General features: G+C 37.9%; 1 protein-coding gene across 1 annotated transcript in view; it reads right to left on the bottom strand.

The window, feature by feature from the left end:
- Positions 1-14,828, bottom strand: part of Il1rapl2 (interleukin 1 receptor accessory protein like 2) — a 1,242,609-nt gene that overhangs the window by 1,164,949 nt on the left and 62,832 nt on the right. The window lies entirely within an intron of this gene.

Raw genomic sequence — 14,828 nt, 5'->3', positions numbered from 1 at the left:
CTTCATAGCATTATTCTTCTTTTTACGGTTCTGATGCAGTTACTAGGATCATCTCATTTGTCTATGGGTTATTTAAGACCATTTATTCCTCATGTCATTTGCATTTAGCCTTCATCCCAAGCAACTCTTCCTCATCTTGATGAAGATAATTTCCAAATATCCTACATGTGTCAGATTCACAGACTTCACCAGCCTAACCAATTTTAAGTCTGATTTTCTTGCTTACTCTTTTTTCTCCTTTGTTTTTTTTCTTTATGTCCCCTCCCCGATAATGGATCTCACTAGTGTTCTTCATACTTCAGGCTCCAGAGTGCCATGCCCTCTATGACTGTTCACCTTCTTCATTAGAATCATCAGAACATACAGCTCTTTTGTTTATCTATATGGCAGGATGACATTTTACACAGCAGTGACACCCACATTCAAAAAATCCATTCGATATAGAAAATTCAGAAAATATCCAAAGTGTGGCCACTAGCTCAGCAAACCAACATAGCTACCTCCTTATTATAATGCTCTTGACTCACCAATAAACAAAAAGACTTGTAGTGATATATTGTGTACCCTAATAATGCTTGGCTTGAGGGTCAGAGGACAGAGCCAGTCACTAGATTAGACATAGAGGCCAGACAGTGGTGGCACACACCCTTAATCCATCTGGATCTCTGTGAGTTGAAGGCCACACTTGGAAACAGAGCCAGGCAGTGGTGGCATACACCTTTATTCCCAGTACTGGGAAGCACACATGGCTTTAATACCAGGAAATGATGTCTGGGCAGAAAAAGGTATATAAGGCATGAACTCACTCTCTTGAGGCTGAGGATTTTGTAGAGGTAAGAACATGGCTGGCTTGTTCTTTTTCTCTGATCTTTTAGCTTTCACCCCAATATCCGGCTCTGGGTTTTCTATTAGTAAGGCCTTTTAAGATTCGTGTTACAGAGACCTGATAAGGAGAATGAGTTGGTAAGCTTTGCATGAGGACAAGAGATCACCCCATCCTAATTATTATACATTCTAGACTTCTGCAACCCTGCTACAGGGATAAAGAACCCTGGGAGATACAGTGTGCTGGAAACTGCCAGATGACAAGGGGACTAAACTACTTCTTGCCTACTCCCAACACAGAGAAGACAAAATTTGCATCTAAATGTCCAAGTTGGAGTCAATAAATAGACTACTCTTGCCAAAAGCCAGAGGACAGGAAAGGAAGTGATAGGATGGTACCAGCTCATAGTCCAGCATTCCAATGCCCCATAGAGATATTTGGAGAATCCTCTCATCACCAAGCTATCACAGCAACTGTCTGCCTAAAAACAGCCAGGAAAGCAATTATGGCCAATCAAATGGAAGAGATACAGTAACAAATGCCTCTTTTTCCCCAATTGCCCTTCCCCAGACACTCTCTTTCCAAGACAACATCAAAGAAGGGACAAGGGTTACCCAGAAGAGGAGGGAAATACCATACACTTCCACAAACTCCTAAACACTAGAATCATATGTTCACTCTGGTGGTGATAAATGGGATTATGCTGCTATCAGATAGTGGTTTGGAGCTAATAGAGACAAAGGCCCCAGAGTGAAAAGCTTATCCAACGTCTTGAAATGTTACAGAATTAGACTGACATATTTATCAGAAAATATCAGAAATATTCTCATCTCCCAGAGGGTAAAGATATGTAGAATAAAACATACCAAGTGGCACCTAATGGGTAAGTAATAATCGTTCATGTTTATAATCTAATAAGTTGAAACATTCAATGATTCAGTTACATTTACTCATTTTCTTGTCTTTGTCTACTTCTTGCCCATTATAATGCAGCTTTCAGAAAGGAAGCCACTTAGTCATTATCTATTGTATCTTCAGCCCTTAATATAGAGCTTGACATGTAACTGGTGGTCAATAAAACTTTAACAAGTGTAACACAAGTCCTATGTAGATATGATATTAAGTGTTCAAGATTCCAAATGAATAGAACCTTTAAAGACATTATTTATTTGTTTAAAATAAAACATCTGTTATCTAAAATGTGATTATCCACATATGATCTATATAGCGTATTTTCTATGTCCATGAACACTGCTAGTGCCCTATAAATACCCTCTTGCCCCACTCTAATATTACTCTGTGTAAGTTTTCCTAGGTTTTTTTTGCCATTGGGTTTTCTGCTATAAACACAGCATGACCAGCATAGGAGGTAAAATGTAAATGCTCTATTAGTTATGTATAACAAGTGGCTCTTTTTTATTTTATTTTATTTTACATACCAACCACAGATCCTCATCTCATCCCTCCTCCCGCTCTGCCCCCCCCTCTTAACTGCTTATACAAGTTGTAAGTCCAGCTCCCTCACTCTTTGGTGTGCTCAATTAAGAAGAGGCAACTCAGTCCTTGGTGTATGCTTCATTTGTATTCCTTCCCCTGATGCTCCACTCCCATGAAGCAACTTAAGCCCTGTCCTAAGTGTCCCCCTTTTGAAGACTCCAAACAAGCATTCAGAAAAGACTTTTAAGTGTTCTATATATACTTCATTCTGCATAGATCATGGCAACAAAATTTCTAGCTCAGAAGAAGATATTATCTTTAGAATTTCAGATCTTCCCTGGATCTCATGCCTATTCTAGCTCCTCTGCCTTACCTTCCTATTTAAAACTTCTATAACCCCTAGTGACTTTCACAAAAAACAATTACCTCATATCCTACTTAACTCCTCCTGCAGTGCTCAGTTTTATTTTTTTGCTTTACCAATTTAATCATGCTGCTTAAATTTTTAGGATTTACCCATACTATCCCACTCTCAAGCTATTATAACTATAATTGTATCTTCACTGTTTCTTTCTGAAAGCTATCTAAAAGTTACATTAACTTTCCCAGAAAGGACTGTTTAATTATTTTGTTATCTTATAATTAGTGAACCACATGATTATTGAGAATGATCTTTAGGAATCCATTCACCAAATGGTCATGTTCTTAAATTCCCAAAATATTTAGACTATGTCCAGTAACTGATAACTTAGTTTTTAAAAACAGCCTAGAAATATTTCTACCTTTTATAATTAATTTTTCTCTATTCTTGGTGAAAGAAAATATTTAATATATGACTTTAAGCAGTTAAATCATCACTGGAATAGAAGAAGTTAATCTCATAATTATTTCATGCTGTGGGATCCTGTATGCTGTGGATATGTGTTGTTCTCATTGGTTGATAATAAAGCTGTTTGGCCAATAGTGAGACAGAATAAGGTTAGGCATTACATTCAAACTGAAGATGGAGATGAAGAAGGGTGGAGTCGAGAGAGATTCCAGCCAGCCACTAGGGAAGAAAGACATATAGAAAATGAGGTAACAAGCCACAAAGCACGAGGCAAAGCACAGAGAAGAAATATGGGTTAATTTAAATGTAAGAGCTAGTTAGTAATAAGCCCGAGCCATGGCCAAAGCATTTATAATTAATTTATAAGCCTCTGAGTGATAATTTAGGAAGCAACCACCAGGTATAATTGAGCATATGGGACAGAAAGCTCCACATCTGGTTACAATTTCATACATTCACTTTACTTTCACCTCTTATTTAAGATCAATGAGGATTAGAAGAACTGGACGTATATACTTATTACATATATTTGACAACCCTGTGTCAAGAGCTTTTGGTAAGCTATAGTTTATACTTATAATTTATTGAGCATTTGTGTATTTCAGACATGTAATACTAATATGATATATAGTATTATTTTTGGCATTCACACTTGCCTCTTGGGGACCTGGCCAGTACACAGGTGGTACCTTGCCCTGTGCAGGGTCCTGACAGCATCATTCACTCATTGCTCTGTGGTCTCTCTACACATGTGCTACCTCCCTTCATAAAAGGGCAGGGCCTAATCCCCTTTCTCTCTCTCTAGTCCCACAAGGTCACATGTGCACCTCCTCTGTCCCCCAACTTTCCCATCTCCATTTCTCTTCTTCTCCTTCTCTCCTCAGCTCCCTTCTCTCCCTTCTCCCCAATAAAATTCTTCACAAGAGTGCTGTGGTCAGCATAGTGTATTTCTCTCCATAGCTCCTAACCACTGTCACTACCACACACCATTTTTAAATTATAAAATTTGGTTCCATGAATTCAACAGGCCTCTGATCTTTCAAAAATTCATTGGAGCATTATTATCATGATTTTACTTTTGAAGGAAACAATTGTGTGATAAGGTAGGCTGGAGAGAGGAGCTTACTCTTTTGGTGGAGGATTTCATAGGGCTTACTGCTCTGCCTCTCTGATCTTTTAGCTTTCACCCCAATATCTGGCTTTGGGTTTTTTATTAATAAGACTGTTTAACAATTCATGTTCATCTGGTATTCCAACATTTGTGGCACAAATTCACAAAAAAAGCCACTTGCCCATGGCCTTGCAGTTCCCAGCTCAAGCCCAAGCTGCTCGCTGCCAGAGTCTCCCCAAAATGTGGGCTAGAATCATTTTAGCTTTTCTCCTCATGAGTTGTGGCACTCTCAGGACCCCCATCTCGGACTGATACCACACTAGGTAGCTGCCTTGAAACCCACTTGGGCTTCTACTGCTATACGCAAAAGCAATCAGATTCCATGTCTCTGTCATTCCAGATTTTTAGAAGCTGCTTACAATGTTCTTCCTGTTTACTTAGTAATATATCCTTCTGGGGTCTTTGATGTAGTTGAAGACTAAGTAGTTATAATTTCCCTTGGTTATGATAAAAGAAATTAAATATGAAACTTTAGACTCACAAATATAGGATAGATTATAAAATATTCTTTAATTTTGCCAAATACAAATAGACTAGATATTGTAACTGTAATTCTTGCTTGATAACTGTTTGCTATATATAATTTTACTATATTAAAGCTAAAACCTTCCTCTTTGGTTAGATAGAAAAGGGGAAGTGCTGGGGGATGTCTTTCTATATTCTGTGAATATATGTTGTTCCCATTGGTTAATAAATAAGCTGCCTTGGCTTAGAGACAGGCAGGAAATCCAAGGAGTGAGACAGGAAAGAGAAAGGTGGAGACTGGGGATATACCAGCTGCCACCAAAGGAGAAGCAAGATAACAGCAGACCAGTAATGCCACAGCCATGTAGCAAATCATAGAAGAATAAAAATGGGTTAATTTAAAATGAAACAGCTATCTAGCAAGAAGCCTGCCATAGGCCATATATTTTGAAAATAATAGTAACCCTCTATATGATTATTTTATAAGCTGCTGCAGGAATGCAGAGCTGGACACGACCAGAGAAACCTTCTGGCTACAGTTGTGACTTAGCCAAAATCATGACATTAGAAAAAATTACAGAAAAGTGCTTTTGACTTTGAGTCTGTATGATCATAGCAAGATGTTTTAAAGAGTAATAAATTATTTTTTCTAGACTTGCAATGCCAAACCAAATCATAAGATAACAAACTTTGTCTCCTGGGTGTTAAGGAAGTATAACCCCTCTGTAGAGATGAATGAGCAATACAACACTTAGTCAAGTGAAAGGCAGTGAAGATGAACCTATATATGTTAAATGGTAAGGGAAAAGAAAGTAAGCCAAGCAGTTTACAGTATGTTCAACGGATGATTCAGATTTCCCATTGGAAGAGAAAATCTGCCAAACTGCCAATTCAAACAGTCAAAGAGAAAGGCCAGTGTAATCAATCTCCTAGCAGTGTTCATCTGCAGCAGCAGTCAGCCTGAAATATCATCATTGATCAAGGAATGTCTTAGGACTGACCAGTGGGTTCCAAACATATGGTTCCACATATCTGTTTAAATAATAAAAGTGTCAGAAGCAGTTCGAGCTTTCCCATGGAAATCTTGGGTTTATTGCATTATAACTTTCCTCTTGGTGATTTTACAACCAGCTTACTGTTGTGTGAAGAAAGTGTATAGGAGCATGCATAATACCTACTATGATGGCACTTTTGCTGCTATTCAATTATTTGGAAATTACCTTTCCCCAAAAAATAGTCTGTTCTCCTTACCATTGTCATAAATATGCAATAGTTCTTACTTCTGTAGTTCATATTCCCCCAGAGAGCTTTGTGTTTTTTGATTCCCTAGGGTTGGCACACTACCCCAGCCACCAAAGGCCATGTGCAGAATTGTAAAGGAGGAAGATGATAGGACAATGGCTAATGAATCCATTATTATTCCTTTCTTTGGAGTACCAATTTCTGATATAAGTAGTACTCTCTTGACTAGAGAATCTTTAAAAATGTAATTGAACTAAATCTTTTGACAGAGGATTGCAACAATGATGTTATTCTCAGGTGACATTTGGGGATAGTTTGCAAATTGCCTTCCACACTTTCTTCTCTTCCACAAAGTGCCAGACACATAGGGTTTGTAGTTTGTGCTCACATTGTACTTCTGGAACTAGAACAAGCTTAACTTATGGATATATGTAGACTGAAAACATCATCTAGTTACAGAGAACACATATGAATTCTCATTATATTATTACTATCAGGGGAATTTTGGAGTCATCACAGTATTTTTCCATCATCTATTCATAAATATGGATCACACCTACATATATACAAATACACAAAGCTGTTAAAGAATTTAAAAATCTTGTTATCACAATCCCTTTGCGTCTTCTAATTCTGTTGTTAGCTAGAATGAAATCTAATGACCACAGAGAGAAGGTCATATCTAATCAGAAAGCAAAGATGCAGCAATATTCATAAAATTCTCTTTATAGGAAGCAAGGTTGGTTCTCAACATGACTTAAATTGACAACAAGACCACAATATTTATCTAATTCAACCTTCAACCAATCATGAAAATGTTTATTCTCTCTATCTATATCTATCCTATCCTCAAGCACTTTCTATCAAGCCAATACGGCTGCATGAGGGGACAGTTGACTCTGTTGATAACTCTAGTAGCTGGAAATGGAGATAAAAAGAGACACGGAGACTAAATCACAGAGCCAGAAATACAAATTTAGGAAAACAAAGTGACAGGAATAAATAGAGATAAGACACATATGGGAAGAAAAATATACATATAAAGAAGAGAAAAAGAGATACATAAAACTTACAAGAGAGAAAAGGGGAAAAAACTAATAAAATGAACAACAAAGTTAAGAGAAGGAAACAGCAACTTCTGAGCGAGAGCAAAAGGGACACAGATTTCACAAATACTCAGAGACAAAATGCTAATAAGCCAACATGTATGACATAGAATTTCTTCTTTTCAAACAATGGTGATTACTAGTCTCAGGTTTTAACTTTAAGCATAGTCCTCAAAAAATGAAAATTTCACTTTCCTAACAGTCCTTTTCAGCTAGAGGTAGCCAGGTAATTATGTCTGAAAATTAATATATAACCAAAAGTGCTGCACACGAAAGGGACTAGTAATATTTTAGAGTTGTTCTCATGTGCAAACTGAAAAGTGGTGGGCAAAGTGCATGCTGTTTAGACAAAAAGTGAATCATCAATTTGATGATTATTATTATCTAAATCCTTCACTGTCCAACAATTTGCTCAATCAAAATAGTAACAATATTCTTCCAAATATGTAGCTTACAGTTTTATATACTAATTATGATATTGTTATACAGCATTTTGGAAGGCAATGTGGTAATATTTGGTACACATTAAAAAGTACTTAGAAATTTCTTTTCTCAGAACCTACTAAAGAACTCCAAATGTATGTACATAGAAATACATGCATAAGAAGGATCAGTACACATGCAATAAAAATCTAGGAACAAACTAAACATGTTTTTCATGGCACTGAAAATAATATATCCATATTAATGAATTCTATATAGGCAATGGTGAGAGTGAGGTAAAAGTATCCATAGAATTAAATAAATCTATAAGATATATACAAAAGATGATCCACAATATGTTCATATAAAATTTTATTGGCAAATATTTGATATTTAACACTGTAACTAGTTAGGTAAGGGAGGAGATACAATACAATGTTGAGGGGCAAATTCTACAATGTATTCAGTAATCAACATAGTACTATTAATTCTGTACTTTAAATTTTTTTATTAATTAGTTTATTTATTTTACATCTTGACCACAGTTTCCTCTCCTTCCTCTCTTCCCATTCCCTACTTCCCTATCCCTCTGTCCCATCTCAATCCACTCCTCCTTTTCTGTCAGAAAGGGGCAGGTCTCCTATGGGTATCAACAAAGCATGGCATATCAAGTTGCAGTAAGACTAAGCACCTCCCCTTGTATTAAGGTTGGGCAAGGCAATCCAGTATGAGGAATAGGTTCCCAAGAACCAGACGAAGCATTAGGAATATCCCATGCTCCTAATGTTAGGAGTCCCACAAGTAGACCAATCTACACAATCTTAACATATCCAGAGGGCCTAGATCAGTCCCATGCAGGCCCCATGGTTGTTGGTTTAGACTCTGAGTTCCTATGAGCCCAGATTAGTTGTTTCTGTGGGTTTTCTTGTGATGTCCTTGATGCCTGGCTCCTACAATCCTTCCTCCCTATCTTCAGTAGAATTCCCCAATCTCAGCCTAATGTTTGACTGTGAGTCTCTCCATTTGTTTCCATCAGTTATTGGATGAAGGCTCTCTGACAACAATGGCAATTGGGTAGTCACCATCTGATCATAGGACATGGCCAGCTCAGGCTATGCATCCACTATTGCTAAGCTGCTCTCCAAATATTTATGGCTCTTTGGGTTTAGGTACTTACTGTGCTTTATTGCTTCATTATGAATGGTGGGGTCATGCAACTGGCTCTGGTCAACTACCTGTGAGGAAAGGTTCTTGCTCACAGTTATGTAGCACATTCAGGCCACACCACTTGGCATTGTGATATCTTGCACTGATATCTCTATGCAACTGTTACTGGTAATGTTTTACATGGTGGTTGCTCTATCACCTTGGGTTGTATAATGACTAGTTACTGAGAAGAGCTTCTGGTCACCATACTACATAACTAAGAAATAAAACTACTGTAAAAATACTGAAATTTGGGGATTGTGATAACATCATAATTTAAATTATCCTTAAATTATCCTGAGACAATTGAAATGCTGTAATCTTACATTGAGGGGAATATTACACTTTCTGGGCATGTTAAACTTTGGCAAATTAATGTGATGCCTAGAGGAGCAAATAACTATCTTCACAGAGAATACAAAATGCAAAGAAACTATAATATGACATAATCTAGATTCAATATAACCATTTCAATCTACTAGCCAGACACATGTCATTTGATTGCACTCTACTTTGTATTTCTCAGATACTGCAATCCTTATGAGTAAAGAGTCTGTGATAAGTCTATATCAATCAAATCCAAGTCCATCCATGCCATTTCCCTAAGAATATGTGCTAATGCTGTGCCTCTGTGTCACATTTTAGCTATTCTCATACTATTTCACTCTTGTTATGTCAGTTACAGTGATTTATTATTAGTGAACTGTGATGACAATAATTTTTATGGGGTGCCATGAACTGTGGCCACAGAATAAAGTTAATTGACCAATGTTCTGGCTGCTACACAGAGAACTCATTCTTCCATTTCTTTCCTAGGGCCTCCTTATTCCTTGAGACACAACAATATTGAAAATAGGCCAGATAATAATCCCACAGTGGCCTCTCATAATGAAATTCAAAGAAAGAGTCCCAAGTCTCTTACTTTAAATAAAAAAGCTAGATATTCTTACACCAGCTAGGCATATTATGAATACAAAGGAAAAGTTCTTGAAGAAGACTGAACATGCTGTGCCACTGAATTCCATGAATGATATGACAGTGAAAAGTCTTCTTGCCGAAATACAGAAAGTTTTATGGTCTGGAAAGGAGACCAGACAGCCACAACATTCTCATAGGCCAATGCCTGATTTGGAATGAGGCTTCTCTTTTTCAATTAAAAAAAAGCTGCAAGAAATGAGGGAGCTGCAGACAAAAAGGTTGAAGCTCAAAGAGACTAGTTCTTAAGATTTGAGTGAAGAAATTGTCTACGTGAAATTAAATGGCAAGGTAAAGTTAGTGCTGGTGCAGAGGCTGCAGCAAATTATGCAGAAGCAACAGACCCAGCCAGGACTATGGGTGGAGGAGACTACACTAAACAACAGGTTTTCAATGTACATTAAACAACCTTTTATTGGAAGAAGATGCCATGGAGGACTTTCCTATGTGGTGCCTTAACTTTGTATTTTCATTTATTTGTTTTGTTGTTGTTTGTTTGTTTCTGTTGCTGTGATAAAACACTGACCAAACTTTAGAAAGGGAAGGGTTTACTTGTCATACATACAGTCCATCTTCAATAGAATGCAGGACAGGAGCTAGAGGTACATATTGAAGCAGAGATCATGGAAGAATGCTGTTTACTGGCTTGTTTCGTCTGGCTTGCTCAGATACTTTTCCTAGACTGCCCAGGCCCAACTGCTTAGGGAAAGCCCTGCCCACAGTGGGCTTGGCACTCCTGCATCAATTTGCAATTAAGAAAATACCTACTAGACATGCCTACAGGCCAATCCAATGGAGGCAATTTTTCTCCTTTTTTCCCCCACAGACAGGGTTTCTCTGTGTAGTTTTGGTGCCTGTCCTAGATCTCACTCTGTAGATCAGGCTGGCCTCGAACTCACAGAGATCCTCCTGGCTCTCCCTCCCAAGTGCTGGGATTAAAGGCTTGCACCACCACCACCCAGTGGAGGCAATTTCTCAATTAGGGTTTCTTCCTTCCAAGTATATCAGGTTGACAACTAATGCTAACAATGATAGCTATGAGAGGACATAAACATATGGCTTCAAGTCTTCAGAGGTCAGTCTCATTTTCCTGTTAGGAACTAATGTAGCCAACAACTCTAAATAGAAGCCAGGGTTAATTTACCATTAGGAAATTCCTTAGGTCCCAAAGAATTCTATATGCCTTATAAAAGCCAGGATATCTGTTTGTAGTATGTTTTAATGAATAGTTTAATGTGACTGTTAAGATCTACTGCTAGACAAAACAAAGACAACCTTTCAAAATTTTACTGTTAATTGCCAAATCAACTGGTCACCTAAGAGCTCCAAGGAAGATAGGCAATTGTGTTAAAATTGTTCTTGTACCTACCACCACATTAACTTACAGCTCTTGGATCAAAGACTGTAGAGAATAGATGGTAAGACTAAAACTTCAATAGATAGAAAAACAAAAAGTATACATCTCCTGGAGAAGATCTATTCTTTTTAGGTACCATTATAAACATCAGTGACCCAAGGAAAGAGGCCCAAATAGAAGCAGGTTAAATGGTCTTCACTTCAAAGGAGTTTCAGACAAGGTGATTCCACCCTTCATGGATAACTAGGGGATTCAGTCATTTGATATATGAAGTAACTACAGCTTTGGAAGAAAAAAGAGCTAGAATTGTAAATGGAACCTAAAGATGTGACTGAATTGCTACAAATCTCATGGTAAAAAGTTAAGAGCTCAGCTGGGTGGCAGTGGCACATGCCTTTAATCCTAGCACTCAGACAGGCACCAAAACTACACAGAGAAATCATATCTCGGAAAAAAAACAAAACAAAACAAAACAAAAGTTAAGAGCTGTTGCTGTTTCTTTTGGATGAGAAAAAAGTAAGTGGTTTCTACTCCTGGTACATACAGTGTGAACATGGTGGAAATGACAACAACAGATTTATAGTATTTTACAAATGTAGTGGAGAAGGCAGAGGCAGGGCTTGAAAAGATTCAATTTTGAAAGAAGTTCTACTGTTGGTAAAGTGCTGTCAAACAGCATGACAAACTACAGAGAAATCTTTCAAAGACGATGAATGAATTGATGTAGAAAACTTCACTGTGGTCTTATTTTAAGAAATGGCCATATGCCACTCCAACTTCCAGTAACTGCTACCATCAGGCAGTATCCATTAGCATCAAAGCAAGATACTTCACCAGGTTAAGGCTTATGACTTGCTGATGGTCCAAATAATTGTTGGTGTTTCATAGCATAAAAATAGTTAAGGTATTTAAGTTGACCTTTTCAAAAATGTATTACCATTCTGGACACTGTAGAAATAAAATTTATAAACACTGGAGAGAAAGTATGCTATTCATTTTCTTTTGGTGGTCACTTGTTCTAGTCATCTGGAACTTAGCCCACAAGGCCTACGGGGTATGCCTGTATTTCAAGGGCAAAGATTATTGGTTTTTTGTTGTTGTTTATTCCCAGTACCACAGAACACAGCAAGTAGAAGACCAATTATTTTTGAATATTGAACAAAGAAATTTTTGCCCTGAACCTGTGGTTTTGTTATTTCCTATTAAATATCATCATCTGTTTGAGAAGGGAAGCCAAAGAATCATTCATATACCTTAAAAATAACAACCGTGCTAAAAAATATTGGGGAATCAAGACTCAAAATTATCCTTCATATTCCCCAGAAAAAAAGACTTTAGGCAGGAGAAAATTTTCAAAATAGGTAAGTAGAACAGCAAGCTTAGAAAGAGAGTTTATTAAATGGAACAGAAGGAAATGGGAAAATCAGAGACCACACAGAGACTGGTTGCTAGGAAAGGGAGATAGGACATACATGAAGCATGGGTTCAGAGAAAATAGTCTTTTAAAAATAAACTATTGTTCTGCTTATTGTTAGACTGGGGACATTATGGGTTTTGAGAAATAATATAACTTTTCTCTTAGTGAATAAGACATTTAAACAAACTTTAAATGATGAGAGAAAGAACTCAGAATAAAGGGAATGATTTAAAAAAAAAAAAAAGAGCATAATTGCACTATAGTATAAGGATACCAGAGATGAAGAAGTAAACATTACTGGAGCTTAAAGTAAAGGTTTTACCATATACAAGGGACTCTTCTTTCTTTACTTAGAAACAGAAGTCAGAAATAATTGAAGAAGACATAAAAGGTCTTATTAATAAACACAAACCCGGGAGCCAGGTATTGGGGTGAATGCTGAAAGATCAGAGAAACAGAACAAGCCACAGCTAACCTCACCTTGCCAATTCCTCAGCTGATCTCATGTCCTCAAACTGGAAGCCTCTGTGTCGTCATCCGAATGGATCTCAGCTGAACTGCTGCTCAAAAGCTTAAAAGCTTAACAGATTCTAGTTTCTGGTTTTCACGCCTTACATACCTTTCTGCTTCCTGCCATCACTTCCTGGAATTAAAGGCGTGAGTCACCATGCCTGGCGGTTTCCAGTGTGGCTTTGAACTCACAGAGATCCTGATGAATCTCTGCCTCTGGAATGCTAGGATTAAAGGCATGTGTGCCACCATTTTTGGGCCTCTATGTCTATCTAGTGACTGTTATGTTCTCTGACGCCAGATAAGTTTATTAGAGTGCACAATATAGTGGGGGACACAATATCACATAAGTTTATAAATATTGTGGGAAGTTACCACCTTGTGGATTTTCCATTCTAAACCAAAATAATTATCAAGTTTATTTTGGAGAAAGGAGAACTAGCATTTTAAGGAAGGACAATTTGATCATGAAGCTCTGTTAAGGTCACCATTAACTTTTAGCAAACACTTTTTATTTACTTCCTTTTAAACTGAGCTATTTGACTCTATCTAATACACTTGGACTTCAATTTTCTGTATTACTTTATTTAACTTTTTCAACAAGAATCTAGTGGGAGTAGCTTAACAGAACTTTTGCAGTTTACCATGATGTCATTTTTTTCTAATACCATTAATCCTTATACTTTCTCCTTTCTGCATTGCAGCCAACTGAGGTTTTACAGTACATTAAAATTTTCTTTTTTTATTTTATTTCAAATTTCCTTTTTTAATACGGATATTTGTGTTTTAATTTTACACATCAGCCATGGGTTCCACTGTCCTCCTCCCTCCTGCCCCCGCCCCCACCTTCCCTCCAGCCCCTCCCCTCCATTCTCATCTCCTCCAGGGCCAATACTCCCCTGGGGATTCATTTCAACCTGGTGGATTCAGTACAGGCAGGTCCAGTCCCCTCCTTCCAGGCTGAGCATGTGTCCCTGTGTAAGCCAAAGGTTCCAAACAGCCAGCTCATGCACTAAGGACAGATCCTGGTCCCACAGACTGGATGCCTCCCAAACAGTTCAAGCTATTCAATTGTCTTACTTATCCAGAGGGCCTGCTCCAGTTGGGGGCTCCACAGCCTTTGGTTCATAATTCATGTGCTTCCATTAGTTTGGCTATTTGTCCCTGTGCTTTCTCTACTCTTGGTCTCAACAATTCACACTCTTACAGTCCCTCCTCTTTCTTGATAATTGGACACCTGGAGCTCCACCTGGGGCCTGGCTGAGGATCTCTGCACCCACTTCTATCAGTTTTTGGACGAGAGTTCCAGCATGAAAGTTAGGGTGTTTAGCCATCTGGTCACCAGACTAGGTCAGATCAGGCTTTCTCTTGACCATTGCCAGCAGTCTACAGAGGATGAATCATTGTGGATTTCTGGGGACCTCTCCAGCACTCTGCCTATTCCTGTTCTCATGTGGTCTTCATTTATCATGGTCTGTTATTCCTTGTTCTCCCTTTCTGTTCTTGATCCAGCTGGGATCTCCTGCTCCCCTAAGCTTTCTTTCCCTCGAACCTTGCCCTTCATTACTCCCACTGTCGTCCAGGTTGTTCATGTAGATCTCATCCATTTTTTTGTCATTGGGCGATTAAGCCGAATATAATTGGCCATATGTGAGCTTTTGGCCCTCTTCCACACATACTTTCTCAACACCACTGCTTTCCTTCTTTCTCCTGGTCTCCTATGCAGTTTTGTGGTCTATATGAACAACTACAATCTCTTATTTAAATATTATAGGTTAGAATCCTCAAATGACAGACAATTTTTGTCTTTTTGAGACTAGGCCAATTCACTTAATATAATCTTTTCATGTTCCATTCATTTTCC

The sequence above is a fragment of the Onychomys torridus genome, chromosome X, assembly GCF_903995425.1.
Source record: "Onychomys torridus chromosome X, mOncTor1.1, whole genome shotgun sequence".
In the NCBI taxonomy this organism is placed as follows: Eukaryota; Metazoa; Chordata; class Mammalia; order Rodentia; family Cricetidae; genus Onychomys; species Onychomys torridus.
Note: the sequence above shows the minus strand (reverse complement) of the source record. Positions and strands in the feature narration are given on the sequence as shown.